Below are 10,635 nucleotides of genomic sequence, written 5' to 3'. Positions count from 1 at the left end.
ATTTCTGGCAGTACTGGGAATCAAACCCGGGAATCCAAGGATTATTATTTATTATTGGTTATATGTGAGCATATATCTTCCAAATGGAGCATGGCTGAAGATGACCCAATATATATGGGGCCAAACCTAGTTCCGGTTATATAGGACAATATACAAGCTAATGGTATTCTATCGTCGCCATAAGACATATCTGTGTCGGTGCGACGTAAAGCAAATAGCAAAAAAAAAAAAAAAAAACAATTTGTATTCTCTACCCTTTTGATAGAAATTCATTATGATCTGTTGTAATTTTGTAACTATAATCCTCCCCTACGCTATTGGTTACATAAATACAGTGAAACCTCGTTATTGCGTTCTTCATTTTAACATTTTCCTGCTTAACACATCGCAAATACAAAGTCCCAATTCTCATTGTATTAAAAAAAACCCAGGGCGCATCAGCCCCGAAGGGCCTTGGCGTACCAAGCGACCGCTGTTCAGCCCGAAGGCCTGCTGATTACAAGGTGTCGTATGGTCAACACGACAAATCCTCCAGCCGTTATTCTTGACACTCTAAACCGGGGTCGCCATCTTACCGTCAGATGGTTCATCAATTGTAATCACGTAGGCTGAGTGGACCTCGAACCAGCCCTAAGGTCCAGGTAAAAATCCCTGACATGGCCGGGAATCAAACCTGGGGCCTCCGGTTAAGAGGCAGGCATGGTAACCCTACACCGCGGGGCCGGCACAATTGTATTAAATCTTTATGAAAATACCTCACTTATCACGTCACAAATTTTTGCTATTACTGCTTAGTACGATCACATTTTTCAGAGAAATGAAAATGTTATTTGTCATCTCTTATGGAAGAAACACGATTTCCAACCCGGGTAATTTGCCATCGCCACAGTTGCATGATTACGTGAAAAGGCCTTGAATTCCTGAACTTCACAAGATAAGTTGCACCTTCGGGGAGCAAGCGTATAGCTTCAGGAATGTTCAATTTTGCTTGCCGGTTAGCAGCGAGATTGCTGAATAACACGGTGAGCCTATTTGTGGTTGTATTTTGCATCCATTCAGAATTATAAGCTATAAATTTCATTTTTATTTCGCATTGAAGTGCAATTATAAGAAATAAATTGACAAGAGGATCCACCTTTTCAATACAATATATATATACATATACAATACAAGCAGTTACCCGCGGCTTCACTCACGTGGATTTCGTAATTGGATAAATGTGATCGTTCCTCGGTACTATACTAAGACATTATCTAAAACTCCATAAAGTATAAAACTCACCTAAAAATTGAGCTTTATTTACCCCAGAAACTCTTTGTAAACCACATTTGTGGTATTGCCTTTTGGGACTAAGAAGACCATGCGACATAGAACTGTACATGTGAGAAACAGTATTTACTCAAGGCGAAAAAAATAACATTTTCTTTATTTTTAAAGGAGATTCCAAATACCTATTTCCATGTCTGTAACATCTTCAGTTTTTGGGATCCCCATAAAAACAATTCAACCCCTTTATCAGTCCTTCCCCCACCTACATGGATTTTCTGAAAACAAAAAAATACATGTTATTTATTTTTAAAAGAGATTCCAAATACCAATTTTCACATCTGTAACATCTTCAGCTTTTGAGATATAAGTATCCTCGTCAAGAGAATTCGTCTTCTTCTTCTTCACGTCTTTCCAACCCCCCCACATGGACTTTCCGAAAACATAAGGTACGTGTTTCTTTTTAAAGGAGATTCAAAATATCAACTTTCACATCTGTAACATCTTCAGTTTTTGAGATATAAGTATCCTCATAAACAGAATTCAACATCAACTCCTTACTTACTTATTTTCACCCCCACCACCTTAAGTCGATTTTCCTAAAACAAAAAGGTACGTATTTCTTTATTTTTAAAGGAGATTCCAAATACCAATTTTCATGTCTTTAACATCTTTGGTTTTTTATATATATAAGCATCCTCATACAAAGAATTCAACTGACCCTCCGTGGCTCAGACGGCAGCGCGTCGGCCTCTCACCGCTGGGTTCCGTGGTTCAAATCCCGGTCACTCCATGTGAGATTTGTGCTGGAAAGCGGAGGCGGGACAGATTTTTCTCCGGGTACTCCGGTTTTCCCTGTCAACTTTCATTCCAGCAACACTCTCCACTATCATTTCATTTCATCTGTCAGTCATTAATCATTGCCCCAGAGGAGTGAGACAGGCTTCGGCAGCCGGCACAATTCCTATCCTCGCCGCAAGATGGGGCTTCATTCATTCCATCTCTGACCTGGTCACTGACTGAAAAACAGATTGTAGGTTTTCATACAAAGAATTCAACTAATTTGTCAATTCTTTCACCCCCCGTAAGTGGATTTTCCAAAAACAAAAAGTACATATATCTTTATTTTTAAACGAGACTCCAAATACCAATTTTCATGTCTGTAAAATCTTCCGTTTTTGAGGTATCAGTATCCTAATAAAAATAATTCATACCCCCCCCAACCCCCCTTTTCAGTCCTTTTTACTCCCCTTAAATGGTTTTTCTAAAAACAAAAAATGGATGTTTCTTTATTTTTGAAAGAGATTCCAAATAGCAATTTCCACGTCTAAACATGTTACGTTTCTGAGATACCCCTACTGTAGATTTGGTCTTTTGAAAAAGTCACCCCCATTAACTGGAATTTCCCAAAACAATAAATAAGTCTTTCTTTATATTTAAAAGAGATTCTGAATACCAATTTTCATATCTGTAACGTCTTCAGTTTTTGAGATATAAGTATCGATATGAAAGGTATTTTACCCCTTTTTTGCTCCCCTTAATGGGATTTTCTGAAGAAAAAAAATGTGTTTCTTTATTTTTAAAGGAGATTCCAAATACCAATTTTTACATCTGTAAACTTCTAAGATTTTGAGATATAGATATACTCATTTAAACAATTCACCCCCATTTTCACCCCCTTATTGATGGAATATCCAAAAATCCTCCCTTAGTGAGCACCTACACTCTGATATAAATGTATCCCCAAAATTTCATTCCTTTATGTCCAGTAGTTTTGGTTCGGCGATGATGAATCAGTCAATCAGGACATGTTATTTTATATAGAGAGAGATAACAATATAAACTTCTGAATGGAATTACAAGAAATAAATTGACAAGAAGGTCCATCCTCAAGATATTTAAAGTTCATATTTCACCAGCATTTTCAAGAAACAAGATCTCTTACATGGATTTTATCTCAAACTTGAACATTGACTTGTTGGGTGTCTTGGCTCAACATGAAGGAACATTTTATCTCATCATCATAAGTGTTTTTATTTCTTTTGTGCCGATTTTTAGCTTAAGATGTTCCACATTACGAAAGAAACATGTACTTTTTTTAAATAATATAACTAGATATTTTATAATTACATAGACTAGCAGTAAAAAACAAAGTATTGGAATGTGGGATACTTCCTTCAACCTAACCTTACTTACAGGAACATAATCGTATGAAATTGACTAGCGTGGTACATATTTGTCTTGTGATAGCCTAGTTATGGATACAGGTAAAGCCGTGAAATTCCTTAATCATCATCATTTCCCTATATCCAGCTGTAGCTGGGTAGGGGCAAATATGGTTCCTCTCCTCTTTCTTCGGTCTTTCCACCACTCCTCCTCCAAAACTGTATCCCAGTCCAGATTTCTTTCTATAATACTGTGTTGGATTGTATCTTTCCATCTCAATCGTGGTCGTCCACTGTTGTTTGTCCAACCCTTGTCCCGTTTCCCTACGGGGTCGGGTATGAGGTGAGATGAATTTGTCGTGGCGGTTTTTTATGACCGGATGCCCTTCCTGACGTCAACCTCATCAGAGGAGTTAATGGGAGATGAAATGAATGACGTGATATTTGATAGTAGGGAGAGGGTGAAACCCGGTGCCAGCACATAGCCTACTCCTGTCGAATAGCACCAAGGGGTCTGCTCAAGGCTTAACGTCTCCATCCGACGGACGAATCACCATCAACAGCGTCATATGCCCTCACTCCATATGAGCACTGCGGAGAGGTTTGGAATTTAATCCAGGCTTTTGGCACGCAATCTAGTGATTAGAAATTGTATACCACCACCTCCCCTACCCTGCCGGCCAACATTCTGATGGTGAAAATTTTTTTCGACCAACGGGACTCGAACCGGCTAACCTCGGTGTTAGACCGTTTTAGACTTCAGCGCCTTAACGATCATGGCCACCAGGCGGGCTAATCGTGGTCGTCCACTAATGAAGAAAAAATTAAAATGTGTCAGGAAGTGGATTGGCGTCCACATCTTAAAGCACACAGAGGTCACAAATGTTGAACTCGCACCTTCGAGTTTCAACTCGATCATAAGAGATGGTCAAAGTTTATTCAAAATGGTGACCAAAAGTAATTCCTGCCAGTCGCACGTGGTCGAGTGTGACCTCCAATTCATTGTCGAAGAATGTGACCAGAAAATAACATTTAATAACCCACTGCTCCGAAACAAAAGGCTTCTACTAACATTTGTTTTACCGGGCGAGTTGGCCGTGCGCGTAGAGGCGCGCGGCTGTGAGCTTGCATCCGGGAGATAGTAGGTTCGAATCCCACTATCGGCAGCCCTGAAAATGGTTTTCCGTGGTTTCCCATTTTCACACCAGGCAAATGCTGGGGCTGTACCTTAATTAAGGCTACGGCCGCTTCCTTCCAACTCCTAGGCCTTTCCCATCCCATCGTCGCCGTAAGACCTATCTGTGTCGGTGCGACGTAAAGCCCCTAGCAAAAAAAAAATAAAACATTTGTTTTAGAAAGACTGTGATCTGTAATAATACTCTGATACTTTTATTGGCCCCCGTGTGCATGTTTTCATATTTGTTGTTTGGTGTTTTTCACAACTTTCAGTGCACTTGTTATTTCATAACCCCCTAAGGAAGAGGTTTTCATATTTGTTCTCTCGTGTTTTTTTCCCACCTTTTAACCGCTCAAGCCAGTTTGCAGTGTACAGATCTATAAAACATAAGACAGGAGCAGTCTGACGTATACCTGTACGGACTAGGCTGGAAATGTTTTAGATGTACATCTGCATGCCATCCGTTGGTTCTCAACGTTAACTTTTAGCATGGCTCGCAGCATAGGGTATCATTCTATGCAAGGGAGTATTTTCTACCTAAGGCGGCATTGTGTTGGCATAAAAAGAATTTGTTTCATCAACGTCGATCGTTGTAAACAACATGGCGGCGTCCTCGCATGGTCTGTATTTATAATACCAATATAAATGGTCCGTTATTGGACATTATAAATTTTCCAGCTAACTCATTCCTGGTTGCCAGCGTTTCGCCCCCGTGTGCTAGGCTAGGCTCATCAGTTGGTACCTAGCACACCTACCAAGACGCTGGATAGTGCATACCGTGGAGGCCACTGCATAGGCTAATTGTAGCCACCGGCAGTGGTCTCATTATCAAAAATTGATGCCTGCTTGGCCATCAGATGATGTACATGTTGATTCCCATAGGGAATCAGAAATAATCCAGCTAACTCATTCCTGGTTGCCAGCGTTTTGCCCCCGTGTGCTAGGCTGGGCTCATCAGTTGGTACCTAGCACACCTACCAAGACGCTGGATAGTGCATACCATGGAGGCCACTGCGCAGGCTAATTGTAGCCACCAGCAGTGCCAATGCACTATGAGAGACATTGTCTCATTATCAAAAATTGATGCCTGCTTGGCCATCAGATGATGTAGATGTTGATTCCCATAGGGAATCAGAAATAATTGTTCCGAATGAGTAAATTTATAATACCAATATACATCTACGTCTTAATAGGTGTGCTACGTACCAACTGATGAGCCCAGCCTAGCACACGGGGGCGAAACGCTGGCAACCAGGAATGAGTTAGCTGGAAAATTTATAATGTCCAATAACGGACCATTTATATTGGTATTATAAATTTACTCATTCAGAACAATTATTTCTGATTCCCTATGGGAATCAAAATCTACATCATCTGATGGCCAAGCAGGCATCAATTTTTGATAATGAGACCACTGCCGGTGGCTACAATTAGCCTACGCAGTGGCCTCCACGGTATGCACTATCCAGCGTCTTGGTAGGTGTGCTAGGTACCAACTGATGAGCCCAGCCTAGCACACGGGGGCGAAACGCTGGCAACCAGGAATTAGTTAGTTGGAAAATTTATAATGTCCAATAACGGACCATTTATATTGGTATTATAAATTTACTCATTCGGAACAATTATTTCCGATTCCCTATGGGAATCCACATCTACATCATCTGATGGCCAAGCAGGCATCAATTTTTGATAATGAGACAATGTCTCTCATAGTGCATTGGCACTGCCGGTGGCTACAATTAGCCTACGCAGTGGCCTCCACGGTATGCACTATCCAGCGTCTTGCTAGGTGTGCTAGGTACCAACTGATGAGCCCAGCCTAGCACACGGGGGCGAAACGCTGGCAACCAGGAATGAGTTCGCTGGAAAATTTATAATGTCCAATAACGGACCATTTATATTGGTATTATAAATTTACTCATTCGGAACAATTATTTCTGATTCCCTATGGGAATCAACATCTACATGGTCTGTATTTATCTCATGCAGCTCCCAAACGCATATTAGGTGAAAGTATCGATGAGAATAATCCGAGCGATAACAGGTAGCAGGTAGGGATCCTCTTCGGAGGCAGCCCTACGCAGGGAGTGGTGCCCCTGCCTACGTGAGTCTCAGAGCACTCTGACCCGGCATGTAACATCTGGTATGGGTCCCAGCTCAGGGTTACGAGTGAAGACCTCAACGGCATCTATGGTGGAGAAGGTGGACTTCGGTAGAGATGGCGGAAGGGGCAAACCTGTAGCATCTGTACTCCAGAGGAGCGGCTACGAAAGGCGCCTGACTCCATATTAGGGGCAGCCTAATTTTGAACCTGGCAGAAGGTATAAAATGCCTTTGGGTGTGGCGAGCCCATAGTGACAATAGACTATATGGATTAGCAGATATGGTGCCTCGGAAAATGTTAGGGCGTCCCCTACCGAAGAAAGTGGAGAGGTACCATATTTTACCCTACCCGGCTACAGCTGGATGAAGGGAAATGATGACGATGATGAATCCAAGTGATAATGAAAGTGTTAGTGATGATGATTTTGCACGACAGGAAATTACATATGATGTATATAATGATAGTTATATAAGTGAATGCTCACCCGAGTGGTCATGGACACCTGTTGATTCAAATTTTATTCCAACAAGAAGGTAATTAGGTTTTTTTTTTTTTTTGTTTTTTTTTTGTTTTTTTTTTTACTCTGCATGCCATCTTTTTGTATGTAGATACAACATCTGCATGATATGAAAAGTCTGATTTTAAATAATATCACACAAGTGGTTTAGAAGTTATAGCAATGTTTGTGACAGCATGAACAATTGTGATATTTTTCTCACATTTATTACTGCTGTAGGGTAAAACTTGGCCAAATTCTAATACTGGCTTGAAGGGTTAATACTTTCCTCTCATCTTTAGAAATGGTAGATATAGTTTACACTGTACCCATGGATACAAGACGTAAAATGCCCTGAAGTCGGAAAAAATTGTATTTAGTTTTTCCATATCCCAGTTGGATAGTTTTTATTTGTATATTCAGTAGTGCATTTTCTTGCTTAACAGATGCTTTTTTGCTGCCCCCTGCAGAAACGTCCTAACGAGGATGCAGTGATCTACATATATGCAGATGACATGGTCCTAGGGTCAACAAAGAAGGAAGAGCTCCAACACGCCTTCTCAGCGCTGGCTGAATGGGCAGGAAATAACAGTCTGAAAATAAACTGGACAAAAACTCAACAGATGGTCTTTCGGAAAGGCAGACGAAATGCAGCAAACGACAACGTAGAATACAAAGGCGGCAAAGTGGAAATAGTAAATTCATTCATATACCTGGGAATAACCTTGCAGACTACTGGAACATTCAGACTACACATAAAAGACAAAGCAGTTGCAGCCATGAAAGCCATGTACGACATCAACAATCTACAGCAGTTATCCCTAAAAACTGCTATGCGCCTATTTGACACAAAGATCCTACCAATACTCACTTATGGAATCCACTTGATATGGGAAAGACTAACAAAGAGAGACCTGGCCACCATAGAAGGAGTTAAGGCAAAATTCCTAAAGACCATAATGGGCATCTCAAAATACACGTGTTCCCGCCTAACATACGAACTAGCACGGGAACCCTTCCTTATTGAAGAACTGAGGATAAAACTACCATTGCCATCCACAAAGAATGTAAAGCACACCTAGCGGAGAGGCAGAAGAAGAGAGAAGAAATTCCACTAGAGTTCTATACCACAGATGCCATGTTGGAACGAAATTGGACGAACGCCAACCAGAAGCTAAGACATGTGATAATAAAACTAGCAGTGCACAGGTACCACCAGAAAATATGTAAAAATATGTCTTATCACGACCCAAATGAAAAATGTGAGTGTTCGCTGTGTGATCATTCTGTGACATATATAACATCATAAGATGTAAAAACAACAACAAATCTCTATGCGATTATAGCAAAGACTAAAACGGTCAATAATCTTTGTAATGCACATTCGTGTGCTTTTCTAATAATAATTTAATAATAGTTTCAATGGCTACGACATGTCCTCAGGTCTTTTTAAAGTTTTGTCTGAACATTTTTCGCATTTCCCTATTTTTGCTTGTTGTTTTAAGGGGCCTAACATCGAAGGTCATCGGCCCATTTCCCTATTTTTGGACCTGAAAATTGGCATAAAATGTGTGGCCGATATGCAAGTCAATACAGTACTTTATTCCTGATTTTGTTGTTTCAAGTAGTCTGATTCATAGTTCTTAAGACTATGTATAACACCTACTACATACCAATTCTCACATATGGTTTAGAGGCATGTACTCTACTAAACAATGACTACAGTAGAATTCAGGCAACAGAAATGAGATTCATTAGAACTATGAATCAAACTACTCAAAAGGAAAAATAGGAATTAAGTAAGTAGGAAGGAAACTGGCACTATAGCTTGGAAATATGCACACTAACAAAGAAAGACATTAATAAACTGCAGGCCTGTAAAATGAATTTCTCAGAAGTTTTTTTTTTTTCTTTTGCTAGGGGCTTTACGTCGCACCGACACAGATAGGTCTTATGGCGACGATGGGATAGGAAAGGCCTAGGAATTGGAAGGAAGCGGCCGTGGCCTTAATTAAGGTACAGCCCCAGCATTTGCCTGGTGTGAAAATGGGAAACCATGGAAAACCATTTTCAGGGCTGCCGATAGTGGGATTCGAACCTACTATCTCCCGGATGCAAGCTCACAGCCGCGCGCCTCTACACGCACGGCCAACTCGCCCGGTTTTCTCAGAAGTGCTTTGTAGAAAACATGGTGTGATCATCCGAGTAATGAAGATATCAGATTAGGATGGGGATGAGGTATAGTTCCAGAGTGGCTCCATGGTTCTCTTTGGTACCTTGGTGTCCTACATTAGCAGACAAACAAGGCTTTAGAAGTTGGAGCTGTTGGACACCCTGTTATTTAAATTTTGTTCTGCTCTTCATTTACTGATTATTATGCTACTTAGGTATTGGAATTCTTGAACAAGCTGGAGATCATGGTCTTCTTGTGTAATGTGACAGCTAATGTCATCTCTACTTAGTTTCAATGCAACAGGTTTTGATTTGCTGTCCAGCTCCATGGCTACCTGCATTTGGCGAGCCGAACATGTCCTCGGACACTCTCGGCACTAAAAGCCATACGCCATTTCATTTTATTTGCTTACTTTCATCTTGTATTAGTAATTTATCTACCCACTTACTTGCTTGTACCTCCTCTTCTGTCTCGCCTTAGATAGCCACATCATCAGCAAATACCAAGGCATGTAGATCCCTACAAAGTTCTTCCTCAAGGTCGTTCAGAATAATATCCAATGACTGTCAGAAATAAGAGAGGTGAAGGAGAACTCCCCTGTTGAACACCTCATGTTGTCTCAAACCTCCCCAAATAGCCACCACCAATCAACTTCTGCATTTAGTGTAAAGCATTTGAACCTTGCCAATGAGGTATTCAGGTACTCCTAGCATTTCTAGACTCTTCCAGATGACTGACCTAGTAACTGAGTTATATGTCTTCTCAAGATCTAAAAAAATATGATTAGATCTGTATGCAAAGAAAACCAGGGGAGAACAGAAGACGTATGATTGTGGAGAGGCATTCCTTGGTTGCTACAAAACAAGTTAATATATTCTACAGATGTCTGAAATCTTCTAAAAGAAATTAATAAAACACTTCAGTCATCACAATTTTGTGATAGACCAAGAGATCACAGACTTATCTAGACAATATGAAAAGAAAAGCACGAATCTTTCCTCAAAATCTTTATGTACCATTATGATACGAATCATATATTTAAATCTATTACAGAACTATTTAAAATAGTTTTACTTGAGTCAGCCTTGTCAATACACTTTATAATGATACAAAACTATTTATTTTACCACACATGTCAATTAAATGAGTGATTGGGTTCAAAACTCTCTGATTCACCAGAGCCCACTGATCAAGATTACTTTTCCATGACTACGACATAGGTAACAACTGTCAAAATGTGTTTCCAACTTTCTG

Source organism: Anabrus simplex, chromosome 10, assembly GCF_040414725.1.
Source record: "Anabrus simplex isolate iqAnaSimp1 chromosome 10, ASM4041472v1, whole genome shotgun sequence".
Lineage (NCBI taxonomy): Eukaryota > Metazoa > Arthropoda > Insecta > Orthoptera > Tettigoniidae > Anabrus > Anabrus simplex.
Note: the sequence above shows the minus strand (reverse complement) of the source record.